At 49.6% G+C, this 7,159-nt stretch overlaps 1 non-coding gene across 1 annotated transcript; it reads right to left on the bottom strand.

Annotated features, from left to right (window-relative positions):
- Positions 1–6,468: 6,468 nt before the first annotated feature.
- Positions 6,469–6,545, bottom strand: TRNAA-GGC (transfer RNA alanine (anticodon GGC)). Its single transcript has one exon. It is a non-coding gene; the product is annotated as a tRNA-Ala (tRNA).
- Positions 6,546–7,159: the final 614 nt, after the last annotated feature.

The raw sequence follows: 7,159 nt of genomic DNA, 5'->3' as shown, positions 1-7,159 counted from the left end.
AAATGTGTGCTGATGAAAAAATCTTCCCAATCCAAATGAGGGCCTTAAGAACATGAGAAGAGCCCTGCTGGATCAGACCAGTGGTCCGTCTGGTCCAGCCTCCTGTCTCTCTCACACAGTGGCCACCCAGTTCCTCTGGAGGGCCAACAACAGGGCATAGAGGCTGAGGCCTTCATAAGAACATCAGAAGAGCCCTGCTGGATCAGACCGGTGGTCCATCTAGTCCAGCGTCCTTTCTCACACAGTAGCCAACCAGTTCCTCTGGAGGGCCAACAACAGGGCATAGAGGCTGAGGCCTTCATAAGAACATCAGAAGAGCCCTGCTGGATCAGACCAGTGAGGGTCCATCTAGTCCAGCGTCCTTTCTCACACAGTGGCCAACCAGTTCCTCTGGAGGGCCAACAACAGGGCAGAGAGGCTGAGGCCTTTAGAAGAACCTCAGAAGGGCCCTGCTGGATCAGACCGGTGGTCCATCTAGACCAGCCTTCTGTCTCACACAGTGGCCAACCAGTTCCTCTGGAGGGCCAACAACAGGGCATAGAGGCTGAGGCCTTCATAAGAACATCAGAAGAGTCCTGCTGGATCAGACCAGTGAGGGTCCATCTAGTCCAGCCTCCTGTCTCACACAGTGGCCAACCAGTTCCTCTGGAGGGCCAACAACAGGGCATAGAGGCTGAGGCCTTCATAAGAACATCAGAAGAGCCCTGCTGGATCAGACCAGTGAGGGTCCATCTAGTCCAGCGTCCTTTCTCACACAGTGGCCAACCAGTTCCTCTGGAGGGCCAACAACAGGGCAGAGAGGCTGAGGCCTTTAGAAGAACCTCAGAAGACCCCTGCTGGATCAGACCGGTGGTCCATCTAGACCAGCCTTCTGTCTCACACAGTGGCCAACCAGTTCCTCTGGAGGGCCAACAACGGGGCAGAGAGGCTGAGGCCTTCCCTGATAAAAACATTGGTTAAGCCTTGCTGGTTCTGACCACTGGTCCATCTAGTCCAGCATCCTGTCTCACTCAGTGGCCAGCCAGTTCCTCTGGAGGGCCAACAGGGCAGAGAGGCCGAGGCCTTCCCCTGATAAGAACATCAGAAGATCCCAGCTGAATCAGACGCATGGTCTATCTAGTCCAGCCTCCTATCTCTCACAGTGGCTAACTGCTTATTCTGGACGGCCAGCAACATGGCAGAGTCTATACTTCCCAACACTAGGATTCGGAGGTTGACTGCTTCTGAACATGGAGGTCTACATTTTCAATCACTCTCTGTGCAAAGTAGTATTTCCTTTTTGTTCCTCCTCAACCTCCTGCCCATCAGCTTCCTTGGACGCCCTCGAGTTCTAGTATTTTGGGAGAGGGAGGAAAAGTTATCTCTGTCAACTCTTTCCACCCTGTGCATCATTTTATAAACCACTACCATGTCCCCAGTCCCCTGTTTGGTGTAGTGGTGAAGTGTGCGGACTCTTATCTGGGAGAACCGTGTTTGATTCCCCACTCCTCCACCTGCAGCTGCTGGAATGGCCTTGGGTCAGCCACAGCTCTCGCAGAGTTTGTCCTTGAAAGGGCAGCTTCTGTCAGAGCTCTCTCAGCCCCACCCACCCCACAGGGTGTCTGTTGTGGGGGAGGAAGATAAAAAGAGGTTGTAAGCTGCTCTGAGACTCTGGGGACGGGAGGAAGAGGACGGGATGAGTCTTAGTCACGATTTTTGCTCTGGCTGCAGATGGGGTTCTAATTGGTTCCTCTGCTGAGATATAAATATCAGTCAAGCAGGTGCAGACTGAGATACACAGCTGGTCCCCGGAAGATCGATGGCACGGTTCTTAACCCGAGAGGGTGAAAGAGCACGAGGACTTTAGGAAGCCAAGCTGTGGAAGAGCGGTGGTCCAGCTGTCCTTGGATAACCCACAAAGATAGATTCAGGCGGGCAGCCATGTGTATCTGAAGCAGAAGTGACTGGCAAGAGCCAGTCTGGTGTAGTGGTGAAGTGTGCAGACTTTTATCTGGGAGAACCGGGTTTGATTCCCCACTCCTCCACTTGCACCTGCTAGCATGGCCTTGGGTCAGCCATAACTCTCTTATCTGGGAGAACCCGGTTTGATTCCTCCACTCCTCCACTTGAGCTGCTGGAATGGCCTTGGGTCAGCCATAGCTCTCATAGGAGTTGTCCTTGAAAGGGCAGCTTCTGTCAGAGCTCTCTCAGCCCCACCCAACTCACAGGGTGTCTATTGTGGGGGAGAAAATCTAGGAGATTGTAAGACGCTCTGAGTCTCTGGTTCAGAGAGAAGGGTGGGGTATAAATCTGCGGTCTTCTTCTATTTGAAGAAGTGGGAATGCAACATGCAACTCATCATGAGACGGTATTTATCGCTATCCATACTTTACTATATAAACAAAAGTATAGACTTGTATTGAAAAAAAAACTGGACAAAAACATAATTATATTCATTGTTGGTGGACTATGAAGAAAGGTTAAATCGCTTGGGGATCATTAGCTTGGAGAAACGTCGACAGAGGGGTGACATGATAGAGGTTTACAAGATTATGCACGGGATAGAGAAGGTAGAGAAAGAAGTACTTTTCTCCCTTTCTCACGATACAAGAACTTGTGGACGTTCAATGAAATTGATGAGTAGTCGGGTTAGAACGGAGAAAAGGAAGTCCTTCTTCACCCAAAGGATGATTAACACATGGAATTCACTGCCATAGGAGGTGGCAGCTGCTTCAAACATAGACATCTTCAAGAAGGGATTGGATAAACATCTGGAGCAGCGGTCCGTCAGTGGCTATTAGCTACAGCGGATTGTTGAAACTCTCTGTCTGGGACAGTGATGCTCTGTATTCTTGGTGCCTGGGGGGAGGGGGAGACAGTGGGAGGGCTTTTATTGTCCTGGCCCCATTGGTGGACCTCCTGATGGCGCTTGGGTTTTTTTGGCCACTGTGTGACACAGAGTGTTGGACTGGATGGGCCACTGGCCTGAGCCAACATGGCTTCTCTAATGTTATGACATGTGATTACATTTAGCAATCCTGGAAACAAATAATACAACGCATTTTTTACATTACTAATATCCATTTACCTTTAAAGCCTGAAATATTGTTATTAGGCAAATGGCCAGCCCCTGCAAGAAATAAACAAGAGTACAGAAAGGATTCATATTTTATTATCTGTTGCTCCAACTGTTATAGCCTGGCAGAACAGATTATGGGATCACTTTATACTGCGTAAAATATCTGTTAATACGCAAACGCTTACAGCTGAAACTTGTAAATCACACTTTATTGCTTTATGGTACCCTATCATAGATTATTTAACTGAATATGACGTAATCCCACAGGCAATTGATGTATTTTTCAGTTTTTCTTTATTTTCTTTTTTATTCAGCGATTTGCAACAAGGGCTCTTTTGTATGAGCCTGGTAGAGTGGTAAAGCTGCAGTACTGCAGCCGGAGCCCTCTGCTCACGACCTGAGTTCGATCCCAGCGGAAGCTGGTTCAGGTAGCCGGCTCGAGGTTGACTCAGCCTTCCATCCTTCCGAGGTCGGTCAAAGGAGTCCCCAGCTTGCTGGGGGGAAAGCGTAGATGACTGGGGAAGGCCATGGCAAACCACCCCATAAAAAGTCTGCCGTGAAAACGCTGTGAAAGCAACGTTACCCAAGAGTCGAAAACGACTGGTGCTTGCACAGGGAACTACCTTTACCTTTTTAATAGAAGTCTAGGATGTTGTTATATGATATGATCATTGTTACTTGTAGGTCTCTCTCTAAGATTTCTTTGTTTATTTGATTGATTTAAATCAAACCATACCAAATAAAGAGATTAAATAATTAAAAAAGAAGAAATGTGCATGCAAATGAAAGCTTAAACCCAGAATTAAACTTGGTTGGTCTTATTTATTTATTTATTTTAGAGATTTAATGCTTTAAAAAGAAGTATGCATGCATTTGAACGCTTCTACCCAGAATTAAACTTGGTTGGCCTTATTTATTTATTTAGAGCAGGGGTGTCAAACATGCAGTTCGGGGGCCGAATCAGGGCCCCGGAGGGCTCCTATCAGGCCCCCGAGCAACTGGCTGTCATCTGCTTCCTTCTCCCTCTCTCTTGCTTCCTTCTGCATCACAGCTTGTTTTGCAAGGCTTGCTCAATTGCACAGGAGCTACAGAGCAAAACCTCTATTTTCTCCATTGGCTGAGGCTCCCCACCCCCAGTCTCCTGGGGAAGGGAGGGAGGGAGGGAGGGAGGGAGGGAGGGAGGAAGGAAGGAAGGAAGGAAGGAAGGAAGGAAGGAAGGAAGGAAGGAAGGAAGGAAGGAAGGAAGGAAGGAAGGAAGGAAGGAAGGAAGGAAGGAAGGAAGGAAGGAAGGAGGGCGCCAGAGTTTCCTTTGCCCAGCTCCCTGGATCCCATGGGAGAAATGCAAAGAAAGAATCTTTAAGCCCAATGAGTGCTAATGTTTTAAGCATGTTTTAAATTTTTTAAAACATATACTGTATATTTGTGTTTGTGTTCTTTATAGAAATTATATCTCTGTTACCTAATCTTAAATAGGGCCACACATGGCCCGGCCCGACGTAGCTTGGCCCAACCCGACATGGTCCGGCCCAACGAGGTCTCATTTATGTCAGATCCGGCCTTCATAACAAATGACTTCGACACCCCTGATTTAGAGATTTAATGTTTAAAAAGGAAGCGCGCATGCAGACGAAAGCTTATACCCAGAATTAAACTTGGCTGGTCTTATGTATTTATTCTTTCTAGCCCGCCCTTTCCTGAACGGGCTCTGGGCGGGTAACAACACTCAATAATACAAGGTTAAAATCAGATACAGGTAATAAAACAATATGCAATCTAAAAGCAATATAACAGTCTAAAAACCAACTCCAGTTCTGCCGTTGCTGATGCCCATTGCTTCCACTCCTTCCCTCCATCCCCCAGCTGGCATAAAACAAACGGGTCAGCAGAGTTATATCACTGGGGTCCCTGCAGCGGGGAGGCCACAGAATCACAAAATGCCCACCGCCTCAGCTGAACGCCTGGTGGAACGGCTCTGCCTTACAGGCCCTGCGGAACTGCAACAGTCCCTGCAGGGCCCTACTCTCCAACGGGAGCTTGTTCTACCAGGTAGGGGACAGGACAGAGAAGGCCCTGGCCCGGGTTGAGACCAAGTGGACTTCTTTTAGGCCAGGGATTAGCAGCAGATGTTGATCCATGGAGCGTAAGAGGCGGGAAGAGGCGGTCTCGCAGATACGCTGGACCCAGGCCGTTCAGTGCTTTGAAGGTCAGAACCAGATCCGGTATTCGATCGGTAATCAGTGCAGCCGGCAAAGCACTGGTTGCATGCGTGTCCAAGGACTCGAACTTTGTTCTGTCGCCTCAGACCAGCGCGGTTATCCAACGGAGTGCAGATTTTTGCAGCTAATTCCCCTGATGGGTGGTAGAAAGTGCTATCAAGCGGTGGAAAAACAGCCAACGTATGGCAGCCCCGCACGGTTCAAGGCAAGAGACATTCAGAAGCGGTTTGCCCTTGCCTGCCTCGATGTAGCAACCCTGAACTTCCTTGGTGGTCTCCCACCCACATACTAACCAGGAGGGAAGGAAGGCAAATAGATGTGAGGAGGAAGAGAGAGGCATTAACTCTAAATGCCTTCTCCAATCCAAGCCAATCAGCTGGCTGGACTTGGAGAAGTGATCTAAAGAGAGAAATGCCTTCTTCCAAGCTGGCCAACGGGGTGGGGGGGTGCTTCAAGAGCCACACAATACGTGTGAAAGAGTCACTGTTTGGCCACCCCCTAGTCTAGGCTAACCTGATCTAGTCAGAGCTTGGACGCTAAGCAGGGTCAGCCGTGGTTAGTCCTTCAGTGAGAAACCACCAAAGAATACTAAGGCAATACTAATGGCAAATCACCTCTGAATGTTTCTCACTTTGCAAATCCCATGAACATATGAAGCTGCCTTCTACTGAATCAGTCCCTGGGTCCATCACAGTCAGTCTTGTCTACTCAGACTGGCAGCAGCTCTCCAGGGTCTCAAGCTGAGGTTTTTCACGCCTACTTGCCTGGACCCTTTTTAGTTGGAGATGCCGGGGATTGAACCTGGGACCTCCTGCTTACCAAGCAGATACTCTACCACTGAGCCACAGCCCTTCTCCATTAGTCTCCAGGGTCTCAGGCTGAGGTCTTTCCCATCACCTACTGCCTGGTCCTTTAAACAGGAGATGCCAGGGATTGAACCGGGGACCTTCTGCATGCCAAGCAGATGCTCTGCCACTGATCCACCACCCTTCTCCATTAGTCTCCAGGGTCTCAGGCTGAGGTCCTTCCCATCACCTCCTGTCTGGTCCTTTCAACTGGAAATGCCGGGGATTGAACCTGGGACCTTCTGCATGCTGAGAAGATGCTTTGCCACTGAACCACAGCCCTTCTCCATTAGTCTCCAGGGTCTCAGGCTGAGGTCTTTCCCATCACCTACTGCCTGGTCCTTTCAACTGGAGATGCCAGGGATTGAACCTGGGACCTTCTGCATGCCAAGCAGATGCTCTACCACTGAGCCACAGCCCTTCTCCATTAGTCTCCAGGGTCTCAGGCTGAGGTCTTTCCCATCACCTACTGCCTGGTCCTTAACTGGAGATGCCGGGGATTGAACCTGGGACCTTCTGAATGCCAAGCAGATGCTCCACCACTGAGCCACCATCCCTCCCATGAAGGGTCACCACAAATCGGCTACAACTTGATAGCATTCTCCGCCACCAACTGCGTGCCCTTCTCCTCTACTTCCAAGCGTCTTTTGTTCCAACTCCCACGCCCAGCTCCACTGCAGTCCACCAGACAAGTGCTAACAATTCACAATGGGCTTCGTTTAAATAAAAAGCACACCGGCAGCCCCCGACGCCCAGCTGATCTTTGACAATCGATTCGCCCGCCACCGTCACAGCCGGCTACGCATCTACGCGCCCAGTGCAATTAATGATTAATTCCATCCAAACATCTAGTCGTAAATTAACACAAATGTTGCTGCGTGCACGCAGATCGGGAGCAGGAAAGAGATTTCTCAGCTGAACGCCACCACTGCTAACTCTGCTCCCTTCTAACCTACAAGGAAAAGGTTTAGGACAATGTCTGAGCCCCGTGGCGCAGAGTGTTAAAGCTGCAGTACTGCAGTCCTAAGCTCCGCTCACGA

Source organism: Heteronotia binoei, chromosome 9 (genome assembly GCF_032191835.1).
Source record: "Heteronotia binoei isolate CCM8104 ecotype False Entrance Well chromosome 9, APGP_CSIRO_Hbin_v1, whole genome shotgun sequence".
In the NCBI taxonomy this organism is placed as follows: domain Eukaryota; kingdom Metazoa; phylum Chordata; class Lepidosauria; order Squamata; family Gekkonidae; genus Heteronotia; species Heteronotia binoei.
Note: the sequence above shows the minus strand (reverse complement) of the source record. Positions and strands in the feature narration are given on the sequence as shown.